Source organism: Tupaia chinensis, unplaced genomic scaffold (assembly GCF_000334495.1).
Source record: "Tupaia chinensis unplaced genomic scaffold, TupChi_1.0 Scaffold144602_1, whole genome shotgun sequence".
NCBI lineage: Eukaryota > Metazoa > Chordata > Mammalia > Scandentia > Tupaiidae > Tupaia > Tupaia belangeri.
Window position 1 is genome coordinate 332262 of NW_006204462.1, and position 16546 is coordinate 348807.

General features: G+C 58.9%; 1 protein-coding gene and 1 long non-coding RNA gene across 2 annotated transcripts in view; one reads left to right on the top strand and one right to left on the bottom strand.

Annotated features, from left to right (window-relative positions):
- The window catches only part of NRG1 (neuregulin 1), a 312205-nt gene that overhangs the window by 258233 nt on the left and 37426 nt on the right, over positions 1–16546 (bottom strand). The window lies entirely within an intron of this gene.
- LOC114005829 (uncharacterized) lies at positions 12865–16087 on the top strand. Its single transcript, XR_003547632.1, has 3 exons — positions 12865–12986; positions 13103–15735; positions 15924–16087. It is a non-coding gene; the product is annotated as an uncharacterized LOC114005829 (long non-coding RNA).

A 16546-nucleotide genomic window follows, 5' to 3' on the forward strand; every position in this document is an offset into this window, starting at 1 on the left:
CCCCCCCCCTCCCGGGACCAGCCGGTAGTCCGGCTCCGACAGAGACAGGAGGGAGGGGAGGCAGGGCGGGCGCGGAAGGCTCTGGGCGTCATTTTCTGTCCCCTCCTGAAACTGAACTCATGTGCAGACTGCTGCCCGCCCCGCCCTCCGCGGCCTGCCCCGTCCCTGTCCACACCCGCCGCGAGCCTCTCGGGGCGTTCTCAGCACCTCTCAGGACCCGGGTGTGAACGGCCTGGACCTCGGAGGTCTCTGCCGATGGGCCTGCCTTCCCTCGTCCTCGGCAGACGTCTGGAATTCCGACCGTGTCCACCTCGTCTCCGGGCATCACAGCCCCTCCTCGGGACCACGCAGAGGGCAGGCCGAGTGAGGGGAACCGCAATGGGTTCGTTTCATTCCTAGTCGATAAACTTGGGGAAACAGACTATGGGATCCAACTCTTATTGCGGATCCTTCCGTCAACATAATCGATATCAATAAATGTATATTCAAAACGGTTCTTGGGCCAGCCTGTAGCCTACAGGTTAGGGGCCAGATCCAACATGGCCGACCCCCTGGCCTGGCAGCTTATAAACATACGGTGCGTGTGTGTGCATGTGCCCATGTGTGTGCGCATGTGTGTGCATGTGCCCATGTGTGTGGTGCGTGTGTGTGCATGTGCCCATGTGTGTGCGCATGTGTGTGCACGCATGCATGCGAACCCCAAGCTCCAGGGGGTGGAGAGGAGGAGGCAGGGCTGTGGAGTGACCATGCCCCACTGGGGGCGCTTCCTCCCGCTCTCAGTACTTGGGTCTCTGTCTCTGGCAAGTGCCTGAGCCTTTTGGCAATCAACTTTTTAAAAAGTTTTGGCCTCGGGGCATGTGCACTCACATGGCCGTGCTGCAGTGCCTTCTCCTCCACTCTCCTCCTGGGGTCTTGGGCACACACGCGTCCTGCATGACTGTCAGCTGCTGCGTTTGGGACTCGCACTGTGGCTGGCCACGTGGGAGGCCAGCACCTCGCCCTCCATACCACCTGCCGCCCTGCAGGGGGATCTTTCACAGTAACAGGAAGCCCTGGGAGGTCGGTCTCGGCTTTGCCTCTGCTTCCTGGGGAGCTCAGCTGACACAGGTCGTCCCCTGCCGCCGCCGTGCAAGGGGGACGGGGGTTCGAGACCTCGGGACCAGCCGTGCCCCTTCCTAGGCTCAGCCCGTCCACCAGGACTTGAATTGGCACAAACCCAGGAACCCGAAGAGGCAGCTGATCTGACGGCGATTCAGAGGAGCGCTGCCCTCGGCCATGAGCGGTGCCAGCGGACCGCCCGAGGCCCGCCAGCTTTTCGCACAGGCCGCTCCGAGTGGGAGCTAACGCCCGCCATCCGCAGCTGGAGGGAGCGGCGTGGGGAACCCTCAGCTCGCGAGGTGAACCCGTGAGCCCCTCGCGGGGCACAGGCTGGGCGGGGTCTGTGCCGCTGTCAACGTGAGGCTGGGCGCCCTACAGCTGGGTCCCAGCAGCACTGAAGCGAACCCCGTTTCTGAAGGTTTTATAAATGTTTTAAGCTGCTGTTATTTGCTTCAGGAGCTGAATATCAACAACAACGTTTGAAATGACAAATCATTGCTATGAAAGGACCATGTGTTGCCGCAAACCGAAGCAAACATTGCATCGCAGAGAAGCCTCCGAGCCATATGGGCCCCCACCCCGAGAGACAGTTATAGTTCTGGCTTTCCTATAAACAGTTTAAAGTAAGCTCGATAAACATTCCGGGGAAAGCTAAACTCGCTCGGCTCTTGTGTGGATTATTTGCGATCGTAAGAAAATGTTTATGTGTGCAGAGGCGAAGTTTACGTGGGAGGCCCTAGTGCGTGTGCCCCGTGTGTTCGCTGACGTTGCGGTGAGGACCACGGACAGGGTTTCCGTGGCCCCCCGGGGACCAACCTCTGCCCCTTGGTCCGTCAGACACGGCTGCCAAATAGAGGCTGCCCAAGGGGTGTCCGTGACTTCTCCCTACCAACACTGTCCGAGATGGTTTTACCACAGGGAAGAGGACCGTGCAGAGCAGAAGCAGAGACGGGGGACCTCGGTGACTTCGGAGGCAGGACCCAGGTGCAGGCAGACGCCGGCCGTCGGGAGCCGATGCAGCAGGCGCTGACGGCTGTCCCGGGATGTGGCCGAAGTTCTGGCTGACCAGACCGGGCACCCGCCGGTGGCTCCTGCAACTGGAAAAGCCGCTCCTGTACTGTGGGAGCACGGCCACCCCTCCATGTCTCAGCCCACAGATGCCTCAGGATCGGCGTCCCCTTGGGAATGGCTTCCCCTTGGGATTGGTGTCCCCTTGGGAATGGCGTCCCCTGGGGATTGGCGTCCCCTTGGGATAAATGCCTTATGTGGAAGGGAAGCGAGTGGGCTGATACTGAAAATATGGAAATACCGTGGCAGAGAACACACTCGACTGTCTCTTACTCGTATGTGGTGCCGGGGGCCTAAGACTACAGGGCGACGGACAGGTGGGCCCAGGCCCGTCACGTAGAACCCGGCAGGGTGCTGGGTCTGCTCTGTGACCAGACCGACCTCTGATACGTGGCACGGCTCACAGCTGCCAGGGCTGGACTCAAACCTTCTCAGTATGGCGCACACAGACGTTTCCAAGGCGAAAAATCTCGCCCCCCCGGCGGAGCCCGAGACTTCCGCGGGCCTGCATTCTCGACCGTCCATAAACAGCAAGCTGCCTGCCATGTCCCTGGGCCTTCCCTCACACTGGCTTGTCGCGGGGTCCCTCTCCCTCGTCCGTCCCACGGCATGTGACTTCCCACCCGCGGTGCGCCCCGTGAAGCCTCTTGGTTCCAGAGCGTCAGAAACGCTCCCTTCAGATCGTGGTGGCCTGCGGGCGTCTGCCGTCCGTGCCCTGTGCTCATCCTTTGATGTCACAGAGCTCACGTTACCACTGGCACCTCGCTGTCACCGGGCGGTGCCCGGGTCAGTGTTTATCCCCGAGATGGACTTAACCAGGAAGAAGAGACCTTGGTAGGCGAACGCTCAAAACTCACAGCCTCCGAATGAACAGGACAGAGTGAAACAAAATGCAGAGCAAACATTACTCTGGGAATGGAAGGGTAGAAAAAGTGCCTCCTGTGACCCTGACCACAATGACCCCTCGGCCACGCCAGCTGCCCGTGAGGGCCGAGAAGCAGAGCCCGCCACACGCCTCGCAGTGACCCCGGCCCTTCACGCGGGGCAGCGCTGCCACGAGGGACATCGCATTTTGCTGGGGGCACAGAGACCACTGCATGGAACTTGAGGTGCAGAGACAACCGCAGGAAAGGAAGGGAAGACACCCTGTCTCCGAGGGGAAAGAGGCTCCCTGCTCCCACGCTGGGACAGACGCCGCCTCTGGGCTTCCTTCCCCTTCTCACCCCAGTGCCAGGAACAGTTAGTGGTGCCCGCACCCTGGCTACCAGGGCAGGAGGCCGAACAGCACGGCCGGGCCTCAGAGCCCCGAAGTAGAAGGCTCTGCAGGTGGGGGTTAAAGGCGGCATGACGGAGTCAGGCCGCAGCTCCCCTATGCTCCCCCACGCGCACGCCCATGCCTGACAGCCGTCACGTGGGGGAGCTGGAGGACCGCAGCTGTGACCTCAGGGTATGGGACGCGCTGAGACGCCATAGCGGGAAAGGCCAAGGAAGGTCTGTTCCCATACATTACAAAAATCCCGGGGCCAGCAGACAGCATGTGGCACATCAGGAACGCCCACACAGTCCACTGCGGGTCAAGTCCTGGACCTGGCAGCTTCAAGTCCCACTGGGGTGCGTGCCCAGGATCCTGAGAGGAGAATGGAGGAGAAGGGACTGCGTCATGGCCGTAACCCCTGGGGGGATTTCTTGCTTCTGTCTTTCTGTCTCTCTGGTAAGCGCACATGCCCTATAGCAACACTCTCTCTTAAAAACAAAACAAAAATCCTATTTGTGTTAAAAAGTGGTTGAGGACAGTCCCCAGACAGGGGCTTCCCGGGTTTTCTCCAGATAGCTCTGGCGGGTCTCCTCACTCCTGCCCTCCCCACCAGCCTCTCCAGTTCAGAGCCTGCCCCAGTGCTCAGCAAGTGCAGGGCCCGGGGGGCCGGAGCTCACTTGGCCCTTCCCCTGTGGTGTCGCCACCTCGGACACAGCCCCACGCCGCGGGAGCCTCCTCTGCGCTCCTTGGCGGGTCTCCGTGAACGCGGCCTTTACGGTGTCCCTGGACTTCAGGGCTCGGTGGGATGTAAGACCCCCGAGTATGACCCCTGCCCGCTCAGCACCGAGCAGTCTCTCCTGCTGCCCTGCAGGTCGGGCTGCTCCTCCCGCTGCACCAGCCGCACCCGCCACTGTCAGATTTCCCAGCCACGATGCGACCGCAGTGCAACCACTTGGGCTCCAACCCCTCTTCTTCTGCCAGCTGTTCCCATCCAGGAACTTCCCGTGCCAGCCGTTGTGGATGGTGTGCTGTGCCCACTGCCATGGGGCACTGTCTGGAGCCCGGGACGCCCACACTGGATGCTGCTGTCCTCCTCCTCAGACGGTGGGATCGAGCCGGAATAGCGTCCCCGAGGGTCTGCCGCCCCACGTGTCTCCACTCTTTGCTTCAATGGAGCCTCCGTGGTTCCGGCACGGCCCCAAACCACCCCTGCTGGGGCCCAGACCTCGCGGGTACCTCGCAGCACCTCTGGGGGTCGGGAATACGTGGCTGTCCCGCGCTCAGGCCGTGAGCACAGCGTCCATGCTGATGCTGCTTCTGGAACCCGAAGAAGCAGTGTGTGCCACCAGGTGGGGAGCTTGTGCCGCTCTGCTCTCCTTCTTAGGCGAGAGCAACACCCAAGGCCCCAGCCGGCTCCTCGCAGTCCTCCCGCCGATGTCGCTCTGCGGGGTTCGAAGCCCTGCTCTTCCCGGACTACTTGTCTTTCAACTTGTGATTCCAAGACTTGCCCCTGTCCTCTCACAACCCTTCCCGAACACATGCATGCACACGCACAAATGTGAACACACACACACATGTACGCACGTGCACATACACACACTCTGAAGACTCCCCAAAATAACCCAACAGGACAGTGCCCTCCCCGAGAAGCCCGTGCAGCCAGCGCCGAGTGCTCTGAGAAAGCCCGGTCTGCACCTGTGTCTGGCGAGGGCGGCTGCAGGGCCAGGCCGGGAGGCCGGGAGGTGCTGGCCAGCCTCAGACCTGAGCCCCCGCCCCCGGACAGCGATGTCCCCTGACAGCACTGAGCGTGTGCTCCCGGATCATCGCTCCCTGCTGCAGAGCCTCACCGGGGCAAGCGTGTCCCTGCGGCGAGGTGCCCCGCTGCACTGTGCAGAAGGGCGGGCCCTAGGCCTCGAGGCTCCTGTCATCAGGGACCACCCCAGATAGGCCTTGAACCCCTGGTTCCAGCTCTCTGGGGTCTTTGGGCGTTGGTGCTTCTCGGGAACCACAGGGACAAGACAGGCTTAAGAAGGCACCAGAGAGAGGTGACAGGCTCGAGTGGGGGAGGAGACAGCAAGCACGAGACCCCGCCCACCCCGTTCAGGTGCAGAGCTCAGGTCCTCCACATCCGCCTTCCTCCTTGCTCCATCCCGGTCAGGAAACCAGAGGCCCAATCCTCGCTGTCCCTTCTCTCCTCCAGGGTTTTGCTAACCCAAGCAACAACCATAAATGAGAGGGCGACTCCCAACCTGCCAACGGGGCGTCCCTGTCTACTGACTTTCCACAACCCCAAGGTCCAGAGGTCCCTTCCCCATCCGTGCAAACCCCCAGGAGTGGAAGAGGAAGTCAGGCACCTTCAGGACACCGTGTCCGGCCAGGACAAAGAGAGCAGGCCATCGGGCGCAACGGCAGAGCCGATTCAAGGACCCGGCAAGTCGAAGGTCCAACGCAAACAGTGGTACAATTTCAATATTTGTCTGTGAATACTGACAGGAGCAAACAAACAGGCAGCCCAAGGTCTAGTTCAGAGCTCAACAAATTCATCTGACTGTTTGAGAGGGGTCTCTCTCAGGCCTCTCCTCCGGAGACCTCACACAGCACGTCGCCTCCCCGTAAGCAGGGCAGACAAGGAAAGGAAGCCCGGCGTTTCCCACGAGGGATGGTGGAGGTGAGTTGGTCTCACCTCCTCCTCAGAGGAGCTGCACAGGCCCCTGTGGGGGCAGCTGCGCTCATGAAGACTGCTCTCCCTTACTGCCGGGCTCACACCGGGCAAACCCCTCTGCTTCAACACCGACAGGCTTATTTCGTTTTAGAGATTGTTGCTATAGGGTATGTGTGTTCACCAGAGAGACAGAGAGAGGGAGAGTGAGAACTCTGCCCCGTGGGCACGGCCTCGCTGCCGTCCCTTCTCCATTCTCCTGGGACCCTGGGACCCACGCACGTGTCTAGCATGAGTTTCAAGCCACCGGGTCTGGGGCTCAAACCACCATCGGCCATGTGGGAGTCCAGCAATGTAACTATTATGCCATCTGCTGGTCCCCTGGCAGGCTTCTAAGCAAAAACAAGGTTTCTCATTATAGCTGAGGCTGGCCATCAGGCTCCAGGGAGGGCCAGCACCATGGCTGGTCGTGACAGGATCTGGATCCTACATGGTTGACTGTGGTTTGAATCCCAGCTACAGTGGCTAAAAACCACACCAGGTACGAGTGTGTGTCTAGAATCCCAACAAGATGGAGAACTGGAGGAGGGATCACGGCATGGCCACGCCCCACTGGGGTGCTGTCTCCCCCCCTCTGGTGAGTGCGCCTGCCCTCTGACGTGGGGACATACATGGCTGTCTCCCCCCCTCTGGTGGGTGCGCCTGCCCACTGACGTGGGGACATACATGGCTGTCTCCCCCTCTCTCTGGTGAGTGCGCCTGCCCTCTGACGTGGGGACATACCTGGCCCTCCGTGGCTCTCTCCCCCTCCCTCTGGTGAGTGCGCCTGCCCTCTGACGTGGGGACATACATGGCTGTCTCCCCCTCTCTCTGTGGGTGCGCCTGCCCTCTGACGTGGGGACATACATGGCTGTCTCCCCCTCTCTCTGGTGAGTGCGCCTGCCCTCTGACGTGGGGACATACCCACGCCCACCCTCCGTAAACCTACTTGCAGTTCTTTGCTTCCTTGCCCGAGAGCACTATTTTTGGCCCACAGTGAAACAGACCTTTGGCCCAATCTAGGATTTATAAAATACATCAGAGAGGATCTTGAACTTTTTCGACATTTTTAAAATGGTGAAGCGATTGGCTTTTTGTGGCCTTGAAGGCAGGGTGGCCCTGACTTTCCCGTCTGTCTTTCCAGGGACTGCCATTGCTCTGTGCCCTGAGCGAGGCCAGACGCCCCCCCCACACACACACCACCACCAGGAACACAACAACGGGCCTAGTTTGTGAGACAAAGTGGAACTTTTTCCAGCGACGACGTGGGACGTGCAGGGCATCTGAGAGCCGCAGGCAAAGTGAGCCCTTCCTGGAGCCCAGATGGACGCGGGCGTAGGAGTGCGGGGAGACACTGCAGCTCCGCCCGAGCAGGGCAGGGGCTCCTGGAGCAGCAGGGACCCTGAGCACCCTGCGGAGCAGAAGCTCCGTCCAGAATTGAGGTCGGCCGGGCGGGGAAGCCTCGGGCTGGCTCACTCGGTGCTGACGCAGAGTGCCCGCTGTCCCCGTGACGCCCGCAGCCCGGCTGCAGCTCCTCTGCGTCTGTGTGCCAAGCACAGCGGTCCGGGAAAGGCCTGGTTTCAAGTCTGTAACCATCCCCTTCGCCTCCGAGCAGGGGCACTCCAAGGCGCCCCTCATGCGCAGCGCCAGAACTTAAAGCTGAGACACGAGCCCTGGCGAGGAGGAGTGTGCGGGTGGCCACACGCCTGCGTTCACTGCAGCTGCCGAGGAGCCTCTGCAGACGCGGGAAGAAAGGTCTCTTCCATTTAAGAGCCATCACAGCTGTGTTCAGGCAGGTCTGAATCGTGCCATAAATTCCCGTGACCTCCTGAGGAAGGTCCAGCCCTCGTCTTCGTTAATCCCACAGAGGGCAAAGGCAGTGGGGAGCCGTGAACCCCTCCTCCATCTGAACGGCTCGCTGACTCAGCCTTCAGGTCTCATGACATCACGACCTGTCGCCATGGAAACAGCTGTGACGCCAGACCTAGTCCTCCTGGCGAGGACGACCCGTCGAATCCACTCACGTCGTCACGGTGAGAAAACGCTCTCTGTGGCAAACAGCGCGATGGGCAGAATGATGCTCATTAAGACGAGAGAAGAGTCGGGTCAGCACCACGCAGCGAGCCCTTCACGGCCCGGCTACAGGAGAGCTCGCCGTCTGACTGCTCAGTGCTTATCCCATTCTTGACCGAGTGTGGATCATTATTTTTACTTGCAAGAGGGCACAGACAGAGACAGAGAGAGAGAAGGAAAGTGAGAAAGCACCCCCTCTGGGGACAGCCACGCCACAGTCCCTTCACCTCCATTCTCACCCAGGGACTTGGGGCACACACACGCACGTGCCTGGTGTGTTTTTTAAGTCTCTAGGTCTGAGACGCAAAGCACACAGCCAAGTGGGACCTAGCCACCGCCACCACACCACCGGCTGGGCCCCTGTAGATTTCAAGTTTACATAATTGTAAACTCAGCACACAGAAGTGACCTTGGGAGGTTTTTTGGGTTTGGTTTTGTTTCTTAGTTTTCTGCTATAGGACATGTACACTTGCCAGAGAGACAGAAAGTGAGAAATCACCCCCCCAGGGGGATGGCCATGCCACAATCCTTTCTCCTCCAATCTCCTCTTGAGATTTTGGGCAAGCACAAATGCGCACCCTGTGTGGGTTTCAAGCCACCAGGTCCGGGACTTGAACTGCAGTCAGTCATGTGGGAGTCCAGCACCTTAACCGCCACGCCACCTACTGGCCCACCCGCAAAGTTTAATCTCAGCAGTGCTCTGGGGTGCTCCTTGGTTTCCATGGCTGCTTCTTCAATTCTGACACATTTGAAAAGCAACCTTTGGTGACGAAGAAACAGCACCTAGTTTACAAAATTAGGAGCTAGGCGGGAACAGGAAAGACGGGAAATGTCCCCGCACCTCATGGAGGACCATGCATGCTGTCATTTCATCTCTTCAGGTTTCACAACTGAAATAGAGATGAAGACCTCATCTCTCATTTCATCAAAAGGCAGTGAAGATTTAGACAAGACTGTCATGAGCTTCCTGGAAGAAAACACCACACAAAAACGTAGGCATGTCCAGCAAAGCTAAGTCCCTGGGCAAGGACACCGCGAGTCGAGTTTCGCGTCCTCGCTTTCTGCAGGGGCTGCAGCCGGCGCCGAGCCGGGAAGAGCCCTCAGCGGGACAACTGAGAGACCTGTCACGGCACTACTGCCAAGTCGGTTTGAGCGACATTAGTGCAGACGGATCTGAGCGTGGAAACGTGACTTTACATCACCTCTGAAGAAACTAGGCATGTCGTTGCCAACTAAGGAGAGAGCCACTTTGATCAACATCAAGCTTTCTTTTCTTCCTGAAAAGCCCAGTGAAGAGGATGAACGTGTAAGCTCCGGGTTGGGAAAACAGCTGGGAGTCACACATCCGCTGGAGGACCATCAAGTTCATGCACAGAGCTCACAACATTCCATGGCCAAGAAGCAATCCAGGTAGAAGAGGCAGGGCGTCGGGAGACATTTCCCTAAGGAGGACACGCGGCTGGAGAAGGAAACGTGGGTGAGCCACCTTCAGCACCAAGGACACGCAGTGAGACCAGGGCACCACTACACGCTTACGATGGCCGTGGTGAAGGACACACAGTGAGACCAGTGAGACCAGGACACCACTGTGCACTTGCGTCGGCCGTGGGGGAAGGACACGCAGTGAGACCAGGATACCACTACACGCTTATGATGGCCGTGGGGGAAGGACACGCAGTGAGACCAGGGCACCACTGTGCACTACCACAGAACAGCAATTGTACCCCTGGGTGTTTACCCAGAGAAAGGAAAACCGTCTCCACTGAAGCCTGTACCTGAACACTAAATCCCAGAAGTCTTATCCATAACAGCCCTGGCCTGGAAACAACCCAGACATCCTTCAGTGGGTGAAACATTACTGTTAAAGTTACACACACATGCCATGAAGTACTATGCAGCAAGGAAAAAGGATGAACCAGGGTATGTAAGGGCCTCTGGCAGATTATGGCACATGAAGGCCTCCACGGAATGATGTTGAGTGAGCAAGACTCACACATCGTGAGGTCCAGGGTGTAGAACTTCCTTTAACTGCCAGACGGTGTGTGCTTGCTGGAGAGAGACACGCCAGTGGGACGGGTGACACCACGATCCCTTCTCCACCTCTCTTTTTGGGGTTTCAGACACACAGATGTACCAAGCTGCCAGTGCCAGGATTTGAACCATGGTCAGCCATGTGGGATCCAGTTCCCTTAACCACTAGCCAAGGGGTTGGCCCCACTGTGTAACACTTTTGAAATGGCAACATATTAAGGAGTGCGAGGGTTCAAGGTGGGAGTGGGCCAAGCAAGGAAGCAGGCACAGCTATGAAGGGGCCTCGTGGTACGGGTCTGCTCTGGGCCCTGGCCGTGTCAGTCAACACCCTGCTCAACAGGTATGTGAGACGTTAGCACAGAGGAGGCTGGGTAAGAGGAGCTTTCTTACTTCTTACAGCTAAAAATGAATCTGCAGTGATCTCAAATCACAACCTTAAACAAAACTGTATTTTTTAATGGTTCTTGCCATAGGGTACGTGCGCTTGCTGGAAAGAGACAGAGAGAGACAGTGAGAGAGACAGTGAGAAATCACCCCCCGGGGCCGTGGTATACTGCAATCTCTTCTCCTCCATCCTCCTCCTGAGATTTCGGGCATGCATACACACGTGCCCAGCATGGTTTTCAGGCTTCCGGGCCCAGGACTAGAATCACGGTCAACCGTGTGGGAATCCAGTGCCTTAACCACACACCATTTACTGGGCCATTGAAACTGTTGTTAAAGAAAACATGGTTTTCAAATTAAGTTAAAGTTTCCACAAACAACATAGTATCTAAGATAATTAAGTATCAAAAGTACCTATCTCATTTCTGGAGAGGGATTTAATTCTGGGAAAATGTATCTTCTGAGGTGCAATAAATGTATCTAAGTAGCTGTATTTTGATCAGATGCTTCCTACTGGAAACAGACTACAAAATAACATCCCGATGGTAATAAACAAGGAAGGAGGGCTGAAAAGTCCGAATTCCGATGAACGGATTCCAACGACGTCAGTCGATGAGGGCCTTAGCATAGTGTCGCGCTCGCAGCGCAGTCACGGACGCATTCCTCCTTCCTCGAAGCTTCTGTGAAACTAAGGCGGTCTTCCGTCGGCTGCGGTCGGAGCCGGAGGGCGCTCTTGCCCACAGGCACATCCACAGGCGTTGGCCAGAGCTCCACATACAGCCGGACTCCGGGCTCCGGGCTGGGCACAGAGACCCAGCTGAGCTGCCCTGGCCCTTTCTGTCGGGAAGCTGCGTGCAAGGGAAGGGCCAGGACACCCCGGGAGCAGGCTCCAACATGCCCTGGCAAGTGAGGGGCAGAGCAGGCATGAGAGGGCACACAAGAGGGGCCTGGCCCAGTGAGAGCGTGGAAGGTGGGGAGAGGCAGGGCCCTGGAGACACCCTGGCCAGCAGTCGGACGTCAGCCACAGCTGGGTCAGACCCAAACCCAAACCGACATAAGGACCTGCCCAGGTCTGGTGGACTAGCGGTGTGAGACCCCAGACGCGGCTGAGGGATGGCTGAGCCCCCGGGTTCACCCCCACACCTGTGAGCTGGGAAGACGTGCAGGCCCAGGCTGTCCCGACAGCTGGTCTACCTGCCGACTGCAGGCACGGCCGGTGCCCATACACGGTGCTGTGCCTGTGTGTGTGTGTCGGCACTGGGCCAACCCGGCAGAGCCCCCGGGAGAGCGAGGCTGCTGTGTTCTCTGACATGCTCCTCCTGCCCTCAGTCAGCACACCTGTGCCCTCGCTGGGCCATGAGGCCAAGGGCAGAGGGCCACACTCATGGGGGGGGCATGGCTGCAGGAGCACATCCTGGCGTGGGGACAGCTGAGCTCAGCAATGGGAAGGACAAACCCGACCTTGGAGATGCCACCACAGAGACTCGCTCGGAAAAACAGGAGGTCCCTTGCTCACCAGAGATCCCGCCTAAGCTTTCGCCCCTTCAAGGGCAGACTGTTCGTGGGGAACGTGGGACATGAGGGTGGAGGAGTGATTGAAAGCGCTTTCCTCAGGTGAGATGCAGGCTAGCACTGACCCCAGAACCCAAAGGAGGCCAATGGCAGGTGAGCAGGTGACACAAAGGAACTCTGCCGTGAGTCACAGGCTCGCTGCCTCCTTCCCCTTGCGGTAGAAGCCCCAGTGCGTGTCAGTGAGCGTCAGGGGCAGCTGGGCGCTCCCACATCAGGGAGTGGGACACCCTGCAGTACATCCAAATCGTTAGAAATAAATATTATTAGTTGTATTGCCCTCTAATTCCTTAGAGCACTGAGGTAAGGTGATTGTTTTTATACTTTTATGCTAAAAAGTTACCTCCTTTCTTCATCTTGGCCACGTTGATGGGGCCCGCGCTGTCACTGCGGTTCGGCTCTGCATCGCCCCATGGTGAACGAGGTGGCTGTTTCCATAGGCTTTCTGGCCGCTGATGTCTTCCTTGGAGAGCCCTCGTTCAGCTCTTTGCTCATTAGATCCGGTCGCTCCCATTTTGCAGATAAGCTGCTAATCCCAGTGGGTTCTGGCCACCAGTCCCTTATCTGAGGCAGTTTGCAAATACGTGCCCCTCCCAGTGCCGAGTGCCCTCTGCTCACAGCAGGGGCTCTTAGCCTGCCGGCCCCACTCGTCTGGTTTGGAACCATTGCCTGTGCTCTCAGGGTCTCCTGTAAGGACCTGCTCGGAAACGGGGTGGGGAGAAGAGGACCAGGGAAGAGTGACCCGACACATGGACTACCTGTCGCTACCCGTCGACGATGACGCTTATGGTGATACTTCGGACTCGACTGGTAAGTACTGAGGGAAAAACCCCCCGACAGTATTTTTGCTTTTACTTTTTCTCTGTCTTTACCCCTTTCCCTTTTGCTGTTTGCTGTGGAAAGAGGCATCTTTATTCTCATGGCAGATGTAAATTAGCGCACTTCGCAGACCCCTACCCGGACGCACCAGGACAACCTCCCAAGCCGACGCGTGGCCGCAGACGTGCCCTCACGGCGCTGGTGACAGGGACAGGCTGGGTCCTGCCGAACGCAGCCTTGGGCTCTGCTGGCCGCGCCCGAGTCTTCGGCCGGTCAAACAGGGCTGCCCCAATGGCACCGGCGCAAAGCCGGTAACTAACCACAGCTAGCGTGTCTGGGAGCTTCGGTTCCTTTAGTGTGGCTAAAGGTGAGTTCAACAGGTCTCTCTGGCTACTGTGGAGAAAGCCCCTCCGAACTCTGAGCAAAGTGGGCACCTCGTCCCGGCCGACGATGGGCCAGGGCACTGAGAGGACGGCTCCCGGGTCCAGGCCACGGCGTCCCCAGAGGGTCGGATCGGGAGGAATGGCTGGAACTACCTGCCTCCCACTGCCCCCACTCATCTTCCCTCAGTCTGACTGCTGACCACCAGGTGACAACGCGGCAGCGTGTTCGGGGGCCACCGCAGAAACGCCTCTGGGAACAGATGGGTTCCTGGCACCTCCTCCGGCCATCCCTTCGAATGGTCTGACAAGCCAGGGAACGGCCATGTTGGAAGCGTGGCGGACCTGACCTCTGGGCTGAGGTCCTTCAGGAGCCGGATGAGGCGGGACTCCCAGGGGTGGCTTCGGTCGAGGGCTGTGGGCGTGCCACTCGGGGACCCTGGGCCCGCCACATATTCATTGTAGGGCTTCGTGAATGTCCCTCAGCCTCTCCGAGGCACCCACCTCTTCCCACGTGTCAGAGGAAGAACCTTCGTAGTTCAGAGGCACTCAGACCGGCACCAGGAGCCCGTGCTGCCTCGGCCCCTGGCTGCTCAGGAAGGTGCTTTAGGTGGGCGAGTGTGACACGTGTGGCCTGGCGCCCGCTCCTTACGCCCTACACTGCAGACTGAATTTTCAGACACGTGGAGACTCCCAGCTGTCACGTCTGTGTGAAGCCTGGTCCTTCAGTCCAGGAAGAAAAACGTCCACGCTGAGACAGTCTTCCTCCTGCCCAGACTGCGATACTCCCCACCTCGGTCCCAGCAGGACCAAACGCTCCTGGAAGTCGGAGGAAGGGTGAGTTCTGATGCCACTGGAGGTGCACAGGCGAGAATCTCACAGGTGAGAAGCGCACAGGTGAGAAGTGGACAGGTGAGAATCTCAGGTGAGAATGGACAGGTGAGAAGTGGACAGGTAAGAAGCTCACAAGTGAGAATTGCACAGGTGAGAAGCGCACAGGTGAGTAGCTCACAGGTGAGAAGCGCACAGGTAAGAAGGGTGCACAGGCAAGAAGCTCACAGGTGAGAAGTGCGCAGGTGAGAAGTTCACAGGTGAGACACTCACAGGTGAGACGTGCACAGGTAAGAAGGGTGCACAAGTGGGAAGCTCACAGGTGAGAAACTCACAGGTGAGAAGTGCACAGGTGAGAAGGGTGCACAGGTGGGAAGCTCACAGGTGAGAAGGGTGCACAGGTGAGAAGGGTACACAGGTGGGAAGCTCATAGGTGAGAAGTGCACAGGTGAGAAGCTCACAGGTGAGAAGCAGACAGGTGAGAAGCTCACAGGTGAGAAGTGCACAGGTGAGAAGTGCACAGGTGAGAAGCTCACAGGTGAGAAGTGCACAGGTAAGAAGGGTGCATAGGTGGGAAGCTCACAGGTGAGTATTGCACAGGTGAGAAGCACACAGGTGAGACGCTCACAGGTGAGAAGTGCACAGGTGAGAAGCGCTCTGTGGTTGCCAGGACCCAGAGCAGACAGTCCACGAGGAGAACACTGCCCTTCCCTGCCACACGGTTGGCATTTTCTATTTTGGTCCATGATTAAGCTATAATTATTCTCTGTGGAGCTGAGAAATCATAGCAGGAGATTACATTGCTTGAAGAATGAATTCTTTCCTGAACACGGAAAATTGGAAAAAGCACAGATCCGAGAGTCCCTTCCCATTTCCTGAGGCACACCGAGAGGTCTGCAATCAGCCCCCTTTCTGATAGTTTCCACAGCTCGGCTCCTGGGCGGCCCTAGTTTTCCGCCCGCAGCGGGGCAGGAAGAGCCGACACCCGCGCCCTCCCCGGGCCCGTGGGCTCCTATCGCCTGGTTTCCGACCCGACCGCAGGGTCGGGCAGGTGGGAACTCCCCCCACAGCCTGTGTTCCCCTTTCATGCCAACGTTCTCCCGATGCGTCATCGCTGATCCTCCCAGCCGATGCAATGTCGCCTGGTCCTCAAGACGACGGGAAACAGCCCCACATGCCTCACCGGCCACAGGCTCACCAGCACCCGCACTGTAGTGTCCACCTCAACTTGTTCTGTGACCATGCGTGCGGGCACCACGACCCTGTCCTCACCTCGTCCCAAAGCGACATTTTTCCCAGACAGTGACGCTTCTCGGCCAGCGCCGTGCTGCCCTGCCACCCCCACCTCACCTGGCATGGGAGGGACATGCTCCCACTGCCAGCAACGAGAGGACACGTGTGAGTGTCTGGCACAGCCCGAGTCCATCCCCAGGGCAGCTCGGTCTCGTCCGGATGCCACCACGCCACATCAGGTCCCAGCCTCCACGCTCGCCTGTGTCTAACCTCCTCAGAACCTCTGCCCCCTACAGGTGGGCCTGGGTGTGCGCTCGGTTTCCAGGGCTTGTTCTGGAGGGAGCAGGGCACAGCCAAGGCTGCTCCAGGGCACAGCCTGGACTGCCTGCTTGTGTGAACAGTGAGGCAGGGGACAGCACAGCCCTTACCCCAGGGAATCCCTGTGCCCGGGCCTCTGGCCTTAGGTGATCCGTGTGGTCCACAGGGGTCAGGTGAGGCTGCAAAGTCCCCAGCAGTGACACGGCTCTCAGGCTGGAGTGTATGACATGGCCCTCCAGCCCTCCGAACCCGCAGCCTGTCCCATTCACAAGCACACCTGCTACACTTGGGCCTCACCGGCCGCCGCACGCCAGGTAGGGGAGGCGAAGTCAGGCATGCACGTGCGGGAAGCAGTTGTCATGACTTTCCTGTCTGTACACTGATCTTTTCAGACGATGCAGCAGCGTCAGCAGCCGCAGGGCAGAACCCCGGGCCCACAGCTGTGGTGAGCAGTGCCAAGTGCTGGCCCAGAGGACAGTCCCGGCGAGTCCGGGGGAGCCGGCCACGTGGTGCGCAGGACCGCGTCGGCTGCCTTGTGCCACAGCCCCCCTGTGTGATCAAAACAAACGACCCGGAGATGGGGGCGTGATGAACGGGAGCCCTTCTGTGGGAAACGGCGGGGGGTGTCTGGTCCAAGCCCTGTCCCAGCAAGTCCCCATAGGCAGAGACACACCCATCTGCCCAGGCTGCATCCAGACACCTGGGGACCCTGTGCATCGGCAGCAGGCATGCACCCGGGGACCCCGTGCACCGGCAGCCGGCACGCGCCTGGGGACCCCGTGCATCGGC